General features: G+C 35.3%; 1 long non-coding RNA gene and 1 pseudogene across 1 annotated transcript; one reads left to right on the top strand and one right to left on the bottom strand.

Moving 5' to 3' along the window:
• Nucleotides 1-1,700: 1,700 nt before the first annotated feature.
• LOC148779838 (putative lipid-A-disaccharide synthase, mitochondrial) lies at nucleotides 1,701-2,656 on the bottom strand (annotated as a pseudogene).
• A 3,990-nt stretch (nucleotides 2,657-6,646) lies between these two features.
• Nucleotides 6,647-8,477, top strand: LOC148779837 (uncharacterized). Its single transcript, XR_016044687.1, has 2 exons — nucleotides 6,647-6,967; nucleotides 7,883-8,477. It is a non-coding gene; the product is annotated as an uncharacterized LOC148779837 (long non-coding RNA).
• Nucleotides 8,478-10,174: the final 1,697 nt, after the last annotated feature.

Below are 10,174 nucleotides of genomic sequence, written 5' to 3'. Positions count from 1 at the left end.
TACCCTATGTTCCTTAACGAGCTACCATCAAAATTAAGTTTAAATACCTTTAAATACCCCTCCAAAGGAGGTACCCATCTCGGCTTGCACTTGAAAGAGCCCAATTGAAAAAGATTCGATAATATTCTCCTAACATCCTCTTCCATAATCTCTCAATATCTTTCCCAACTTTTGTTGCAATAATCCTCTCGCTATTTGCCAAATCACCACCTGTTTGTGGTAGCACAGATAATGCTAAGTTTGAAATAATCCCCTTAACTTCCGAAGGCATAACCTGTCGTTACAACCTAGCCAAACCTGAACAGCAACTCAAACCAGCCCAAGCATTTGCCCCCTTAGGTACTGTGTAAGAAGAATTTAAGTAAAACAAAAAAAAAGGAATGAAGCAGTTGACATCCTGACCATTGTTCGCAACATTGAACCAGAACAGTTAACCAGATATTGGCCCAGAAGTGGTTTAACCAGCCTAACCGGTAAACTGATTGATTCAATCGTTCTAACCGGACAAGTCCCAGGCGGTCAAATAAGTGTTGAAAAAATAAAAAAATACAAAAAATTTTTACTAAAATATAAAAAACGTATAAAGAATTATTAAAACTAAACACATTCAAATGAAGTTGAAAATTAAAGAAAAACAAATTTTAACAAATCGATTTTTGAATTAAAGTGAGTATTAATGACAAAAATAATTTTTAATCTTTTCCATAATGTAAATAATATTAAAAAGTGCATTACAAACCAAATTATTTATTTTGGGGAATTTATATACATTTTTTTGAGTTATTTTTTTTAAAATACTAGTTGATCACCAAAACCGCCCAAAACCGAAACCGGTCCCTGGCCGGTTCTGATCTATTTGGGCGGTTAACGGTTAGATTGCCCGATTTCTCTAACAATGCCTATGACTACTCCAATTTCAGGGTAAAAATTTCCTCACAAGTTGGAAACCGTCTCGTATGCCTTCAGTTCCAAGCTTGCTTGGCTGATTACAAGCTCTTCACACGTTGAAATGTAACACAAATCCCTACCCCGTCAAACTCGAAGTACACTTTTGGAGTGGTGGATCTCTTTCACCTAGAAGGCCTTATATAGCATAGATGCAATCAATTTTGAAATGCAATGAGACGTGCTCAACACAGTGATTAAATGATTGTGCTTAATGTTCAAATATTCATCCGAAGATAATGAAACTACAACAGAAAAAATTAATTTAACCAGAGAAAAGGAAGACATCACCTAACCAAAAAGATGCTACACAGATTAGACACTTTTCAAGTGTTACAAGTCAATTCATACATAATGGTTGATGCAGCAATCATACTTGGTGTGCATGAAGATCCAAGCTTTCCCCCATGCAAATTATACCAACGTTTCTGCTTTGGGCATAGAATATTAAGCACGTTCCTAGCAGATGCAATCTGTTCCTCACCAAGGCTTTCGTCCCAAATGATTTTTGCTGCAATAGGGGGTAAGACAAGTTTATTTAGATGAGGTCCTCCACAACTTTAATTCAAAATTAATCAGTGACAATTTTCTTTTGTTTCTGTAAGGTACTTATCAGTCCTAAGCATATTCATATTATGTATCATGCAATAGTGATAGACTGCATGAAAGTGTATGCCTCTGATTTCATTGACAAGGCAATCCGCAAGCGGTTAGCACGTTATTTCAGTACATTACACAATAATGGACTGAAATCCATCCATGCAACGCTGATAAGGACCAACCAGGATAGGGGATGCAATCAACCAATTGGAGAAGCTAATGTCAAAAGTTCCCTAAAATTCAGAAAGCTTAGCAGTCAAAAAGATCAAGCTGGGTCACCTATTATCAACTTAATTGAGGATCATCTTACTTGAGCAACATGGACAGTCTATCAGCTGTGCAATTGGATGATAGAGCTTCTGGAATAACAGCTGAATCCAACAGATTATTGGGTAGGGAGATGTACTTTGACTTTGTCCTTAAAACTAATAAACCATCCTGTCAAGAAATGGGCACGATACCCAACAACTCAAGGCAGCCGTGCAAGTTGCAATTCCATAACAGCTGTTCCTGAAGTAGCAATTGCAGCTTTGCTTGCCTGCAACAAGTTCCAAAGTAATGTCTAAAATAAATTGAACCTCGTCCCACAAAAAAATACTTGTCCGACACCACACCATGTATGCGGATACAGAAAATGAGAATTTGATAGTATAATACAACGAAAATCAATTATGACATGCATTTTGTAACAACTTTCATATATTTGCAATCAAGCCTGACATGCATTTTAGTAACTCTCACGGTTGTAATCAAAGCCCCACAAAAGTTGAAATTTTTTCGGATACTTCCACTTACATCTTAGAAGAAGATGTATTTTTCAAAACATATGATGCATTTTTCTCAAATAAGAAAAATCAGACAATGTGGATCAATAGCATAAATCAGATCAAGAATAACATACGCTGAAAGCATCATATGTTTTGAAAGACGATTCCCCGGATATCAATACGGCAGGCACCACCCATTGCTGAACATTCTTTTTTGAGGTGTTCCTGAACATGTTGATTAGGTGCTACAGGAATGACGGCCACCATATCAGGAAAAGAGCATCTAAGTAATTTCAGAGAATCAGCAAAAATAGGCAGCATGCGTGTAACCTCTCGCAATCTGCTGCCAGGAAGTAAACTGATAATGGTGGTCTCTGTCAAACAGAAGAGAAGAAATCATGAGATAAGGGAAGAATTATGGAGAGTAAGATTCGCCTCAACTCTAAATAAAACCATTTTATGCTCATCATTACTGCATCATAGAAACTGCCACAACTTATTCATAAGAAGACACTTATTTTTTATAAGTAAAATAAAAAAACACACCTTCAACATAGAATCGGTAATTATTTACTTCACAATAATCTAATATAGATCAGTGTTCCATTGCTATTACACACTAGCAGGATGGCCAAGTTTTTGTTTAAAAAATAAATAATAATAATTATAATAATAATAATCATAAGAATAATAATAATAAAACTCAGAAATTTCAAGAATCTTTGGTTGCCCCAGCTTGGACAAACTTCTCATTCAGTGATATACCACGCGTATCAACCTATTTCCTGTTCGTAGCATCAAATAAATTATTGCGTAAAAGAAAAACGTCCCAAACATATTCAAAAGATGTAATCATTATGATCCCTCAATATTAATGAAGCTAAGGCCAGAGTATTCAGTACCGAGGACCACGAGTAAATTGCTTACAAACATTCTCTTATTGAGACTATAAATTTCCATTTCCAAATTAAAATGCATCAGTCAATAAAGGAAACACAGATGACAGATTGCAAATAGCTACGAAAGGGCAAGGCCTTCAATACAAAGTTTATGTGAGACCGACATCATTGTCAGTGGCCAATAAGCTGAACAGGTCATCAGCAAGGAGATGGTGGGGTGAGAAATTAAAACCATGAACATTCAAGTCTCCTAAATAAAACTGCCACTCACCATGGGATCACTGTCCAACAATGCACCCATCTAATCACGAAAAGGGGTTTACCCTCCTTAACTTGTGGGCCCAATTACGGATGCAAAGATAACTTAAGCCGGAGTGATTCCAGCTTTTGCTTTCACCGAAACCATCAAGAGAGTCCACCAATGTATCTTTGGCCCAGGTAGCACAGCTCAAAACAATTGTCCTTCCTTCATAGTTTCCTATAAATACTTCCTAACAGATGCAATGATGATGTTCTTCCTGCTTTGCTCTTTACAAGCTGATAAAATTGTCATGGTTCCTTCGAAAATTCTCTGCATGACCCCTTTCCAGGTACCCTACTTAATTGCTAGGTCACATAGCCTCAAGTGATGCAACCTCTCTGGCGTAACTAAACTGAGAAACAAGCAATCAGCAAGGTACCTATCAACTCATGCATCATCCAGTAGACCCAAAGGAGTCCAAAATACTGTGACCCCACACCACCACTAATCTTACAGCTCCAAGTGAATTACGAGATAGAAGACGGCCTGAACTTTCTCCTGGTTCATAATGCACCTGTTTAGGATTTCACCCTAATGCTACAATTGGTCCAATATATCTCACCTACCTACTAGCCACCCGAATCACGGGCTATGCAAGAGCAAACCACACGATCTGGGAGGCTAAGTAACAACAATTGTCGTGGAATTACAGAAAATTTATCAAGAAAAATTTCCACAATCAAGGGTCTAGATGACCAAGAGGAAGTGCAGCATAATCTCTAGTCAACTCAACTCCCCAACCCCCTACCATGTAATGTCTTGTCGAAAATACAAGCTCTAGACATGGTTTCTCAAAGTAGTCAAACAAGGAAACGATCCGCAATGGAGAATCCCCACACAAGACTTGTTCCCAAAAGCTTGTTCAACTCGTCAAATACCATTCCCAAACTGCAATTCCCACTTGAATTCTGTCATAAATAATGGCTACCACAATGGTTTAAAAAGCGGGTTGATGACCCGGATCCGGCACCTCGAAAATCGATCAGACTGAATCGGTCGGATTAAAACTTCAAAAAAATTTGAAAAAATTATTAAAATTCATTATAAATAATGTTTTTTAGGAATCCAATAAGAAATGAGGGTACTACATTATTAACTTTCATTTTTTTCATCAATTTGTGAATACTGGGATGCTCTTTCCCTGTATGAACTTATGTTCACCATTCGATTTACATAACACAAAAGAAATCATAGAATTATCATGGATTAATTATATAATCATATATGGACTACAATAAAGAGTTAACTAAATCGATGAAAATTTGGCCACTAAAATCTCGAATTGGCGGAAACCCTAATCCGCTAAAAAAACCCAAATTATTACAACATAACTAACTATAATATTATATACCAACAATATTTTATAATTATTTTATTATATAAATAATAACAAATCCAAAATATTTTATAATATCATCTAATTTAAAATGTATTATTGACAACTGTAAGAAAAATAGTACACTACATGATTTATAATACAAAAATTAATAAATAAAATAAAATATTTGGTTATCAATGTAAAAATTATTAGAATGCGTGCCAATTTTTTTTAATTTTTTAGGTTTCTAGAATAAATTAGTGGAAGAGATTGTTAGTAGAAAAAGAGAGATTTAAAATGGCCTCATTTTATGAATTCTATCTTTAAATTAATATTACTAAATTTATGTTAAATACCATCTTGTTAAAAAAAGAAAAAATATAATTAGACCATTTATTCCTAGGTTGTATGAAGATATGCCTTTTATTTTTTTAACAAGAAATACTTATTGTGTTATCTTTTATTTTTTACAAGAAAAATATGATACTTGTTGATTATTTTTTTTTTTTTTTGACAAAAGAAGAAGATGTTGTACTACATTTTTTTTTGCTTGTTGCATTACTTTTTCTTTTTTTTTACAAGAAAAATAAAAAAATGATGTTGCCAAAGTACATTTTATTTTTTTATGCCTTTTGTTTTATTTTTTTTGCAAGAAATACTTGTTACATTACCTTGTATTTTTTTTACAATAAAACTAAAAAAATGTTGTATTATCTTTTTTATCTTTATCTTGAAAAGCGCTTTATTTTATATTTTTTTTTATTTTTTTACAGCAGTATTTTTTGCCTTTATTTATTTATTTGACAACAAATTGTATTTTTTTTACAAGAAAAATAAAAAAATATTGTATTATCTTTTTTATCTTTATCTTGAAAAGCCTTTTATTTTATATTTTTTCTATTTTTTTACAACAATATTTTATGCTTTTGTTTATTTTTTTGACAACAATTTTTTTTTTGTATTTTTTGGTTGTGCGCTAAGGGGTTTGAACTCAAAAAAAAAAAAAATTTGTTGTGCGCTAGGGGGGTTCGAACTCAAAAATTATTTTGGTGTTTGCTATGGGATTCAAACTCAAGACATACACCCAAAATTCAATATTGTCAACCAACATGGCCACATCATCACATGTGTTTCTTTTAGCTTCCATAATAATATATATTCAATGATATTGCTTTAATGACTTTTTGTGGGAATTATCCCACAGATGAGTGTTGCTTGGTTCGCTATAAAATCATGTGTATTAGACTTTTTGTTGCGCCTGTAGAAACGTGAGGGAGGCAAACGTGAGATGAGTTACCATGTGTGGCCACGTACAAACGTGAGATGAGTTACCACGTGTGGCCACGTGTCACTCATGTGAGGTTGCCAAGTGTAAACCCAAAAAAATATCGGTTTTTTTTGTGAGACTCGCGATTCACTATTCGGAATCACCCAGTTCTTTCTGGAATCGCCCGGTTCTCTCTAGACACGGGCGATTCCCGATTTTATCGTGGAACCGGCTCGGTAGCAGGCGATTCCCGAGTCGAACCGGGCGAGTCCGGCTCGATTCGACGACTTTTCAAACACTGGCCTACCATTTGTTACTACTCGTTCCATGACTCATCCGGTTCGACTCGACGAGTTTTCAAACACTGGCCTACCATTTGTTACTACTCGTTCCATGACCAAACCCCAAAAAGGCCGCAACCATCAGCGTCATGTTCATACTTGTGGCTTGTCACATCTTTCCATAGACCCAATGTTGGAAAATTCACCCACCTAGGCGCCCTGGTGCATCGCCTAGGGCTAGTCAGGCGCGTATGGGGGCATATGTCACGAGTGGGGCAGAAATACAGGTAGGGGCAATATGCATCATTTTGCCCCTCATTTTTTGATTTAAAACATTGGAGGATCATTTTAACCCCAATAGAACAAAATTTAGAGCAAAAAAAAACTCCCAAATCCAGATTTTTGGTGAAAAATTTAAGGCCGAGCAAAAATAGAAAATTTTCAATTTCTTGAGAAATGGAAAGGTATTGGCGCTTATTCTCTTTGGGTCTTGAAGTGGTTCTAAGAAGAAGTTTTTGGCAACCAAAGCTCCCTGTTTCAAAGAAGGACTCGGCTTTAAAGGCTAGAGATTTTCAAGTTTTGTACCAGGGTGAGATATTTACACTATCTTTTTCTGCTTTTTTTCTTTTTTGTGGTATTTATGTTTGGGTGCAGTTTCTATACAGCTGCAACCCTAACTAATGAAGTTGGGTTGCAGTCATCTCCACGGTCTACTTCTTGGATGGTGCACCCAAGAAAAAACCAAACGGGGCTTCGCGTCCCCGGTTACTAGGTTTTTTAAGAAAAAAAAGGACCCATCCGTACTTCTGTTCCTCTCTCATCTTTCCACCTTTCAGTCTCCCATTTTCAATCCACACAGGAATGTAGCGACGTGGGGATAGAATTAAAAACTTCAACAAAGCTTCAAGAAAAGAAATACGCAATTAGCCCCTCTACAAAGCCTAGCCTGTCATCTGCAAGAGAATTTGAAGAGAGAGGATAATGGATATCTACTAGAGAGAGTGAGGATAACGGACTAGAGAGAGAAAGGAAAGGATAATGTGGTTGTGCAACTATTTTTGCCTAAAGCAAGAGCCTTCATCAACCCCCAACATTAAACACGAACTGAATCAAAATTTTTTGATTACGAAAATCAAATATTCAGACTGATTTGGCGCAATGTTCACCATGAATTCATCTCTATAAAGTATGGCCACAACCCCATGCCTCAATAAAATACACCAAAAAACTAGAGAGAGAAAGTGAGAGAGGTCTGTGGAAAGACACAGAGAGACCTGCAAAAGACTATACTAGAGGGGGAGGATCTCGTTGTTGGAACGGTTTCACAACCAAAAACTTGAGAGAGAGGGCACGGGCACTCGTTGTAAAACTGACCGCTAAAATTCAAAACCCAACTTACCAATTTTAATTGAAGGACTGAGATAGAGAAAGAAACCAATATTGAGAGAGAGTATTTTGCAGGACAATCCCCAATATTAACATTATTATTCTCTTTTACCTGTAGTTTCTTTGGTTTCACATCAAGCTAGAGATATGGAGGTGATCTTGAGAAATGGAGAGAGGTGATCTTAAGCTGAAAGATCTGATCTATTATATTCTCTTGGCTCCCTACCCTTGATTTGCAGATGGGGTTTCAGAGCTTGGAATAGATCGCCATTGATTTGCACAAAGAGAGGCGTTCTAGAAGTACTAGAGAGAGAAATGGAGGGAAAGAAAAAAAAAAAAAAAGGAACTGGAGCTTCCAGTTTTTCGTTTGGATTTCTCCTATTTCCTTCTTAGTATCCACCATCTATTTTACTGGATGGTAGATATGGTTGCAACCTTAATTCTAGGAATAAGGTTGTAATCGTATATAAACTTTTCCCTTTGTGTTTTATTTTATCTTTCAAATGTGGATTAGGTATGGTTTTGATGTATTTTTTACTATATGGATTTGTATTGTTTGGGTGTGTTTTAAATTTTTAGGCTTTTTAGTTCAACTTTGGATTTCCCTTAACCCCTGTCCAAGTCCAAATAAAGTAAGTGGGTTGTGTTAAGTAGGCAGTTAGTGTAAAACTTTGCCACATCTTATCATGAATCCTAAATTTAAGTAGAGCAGATGAATAAGTTTCATGTGACTGATTCACAATAATTAGAATATGGCTTGGATGATGATGATGATTTGAAATCTAAAGTTCAATAGACTAAACCTATATCAAATTAAATAAACCAAATTTTAGCTCTAACTATGTCATTCTTTATTATTTTTATTTATTATTTTACTTATTGGTTTATGAGTTTTACAACTTTAGAATGTAGATAGATTGGTGTAGTTTGGTTTATTATGTATGTTGTTTCTAACTTCCTATATTTTGTGGATTTTTTGCAAGAATGCAACTTTAAAATATGGATTGGCATGAAAGGATTGATGTAGTTTGAAAATTAAATTTCAAACATGTTTTTATTTCTTTCTTGTACTTCTGATTTTTTATTAGTTTTTTATATTGGCTATGTGGTCTTTCAAAGCTTTAAAAGCCAATAGTATTACGCTCAGTGGGAGTTAGAGCGAGACTAAATCTGGGTGTTTGGCGCACTGGGGCTCAGATTCATATACCCCGAGTATTTGAGGCATTGAGAGTATACGTTTTGAGAGTGTGAACTCTTAGAGAGGTGTGAGGGTCACCTCTTAGTCAGGAATATATTGATTAGAATACATCATAGTTAATGTGATAAGCCAGATCTTGGAGAATCCAATCGAGAATAATAGAACCCGAGTGTTCAAATGAGTATTCGCCCTGTATAGAATGGTCGACTCATGGGACATGAGCCCGTATCCTGACACGAAACCATTCATAGTATGTGCACCCACAGATGTATGGGGAAGCCACTATAGTATTATCCGACTTAGAAGAGCTAGTACGCATATGCTTTGAGAGGACCCTGTATTTGAGTAGGAATATGTCCTACAGGGTTGCACCAGTAATCTATTGAACCCCTGGTGATGGGAAGCTCTGGCTCAACGACTTTGATGTGACCAATTGTGTGTCCCTACTATAGACTGTGGAGCATAGGTCCATTGGGTCGACTTGAGACACCGGTGGAACGTCATTCAGGTTAGCCTAATAGAAGACTTTGACTAGTATTATAATTATGGAGATCTCATTTACCTTTGGCCCATATTAAACTAAAATTGATGAGAAAATATTTTATATTGATAAAAAATTGTGTAATAATATTGAGAAATTAGAGAATTTTTGGGATTTTTGGAGATTTTTTCAGTTTTTTTTAAACAATAAAATATGATTTTCAAATTTGTTTGACATAAATATCAAACAAAGAGATTCTATAGGATGTCACATGGATCCCAAGTGGCCATAGGGATGCCATGTTGCACCCCCACCTCTCCACTCGTGGATGACATCATGCTGATATCATATCTATGTGGAGACCTATTTGTCAATAATTCTTATGTTGGTATTATGTTATAACATGTTATCTTGTTATTTAAAGTATTATATATTGTTATGACTTAAGTTTGATTTAAGTCACATATTTGTTTTAACTCATGTGTCATTTTTTGCATGTGTAAAGTCATAGAATTTTAAGAATTAATTTAATTCATATTATTATCCACATATGATTTTGTAGCATGTGAGTATATCTTATATGACACTATCTTATGAGCTTGACCCATATGAAACTTTAGTATTGTTAAAATCCTATTGGTGGTGTCATAAGATACTTTATTCACATATGTGGACGTCTCATATTACCTTTATGTCCATGTCCTTGTATTTTATTTACTCTCACAAATTAT

This window comes from Amborella trichopoda, chromosome 11 (genome assembly GCF_054954075.1).
Source record: "Amborella trichopoda isolate Santa Cruz 75 chromosome 11, AtrichopodaSantaCruz75HAP2 v2.0, whole genome shotgun sequence".
Taxonomy (NCBI): Eukaryota; Viridiplantae; Streptophyta; class Magnoliopsida; order Amborellales; family Amborellaceae; genus Amborella; species Amborella trichopoda.
Note: the sequence above shows the minus strand (reverse complement) of the source record. Positions and strands in the feature narration are given on the sequence as shown.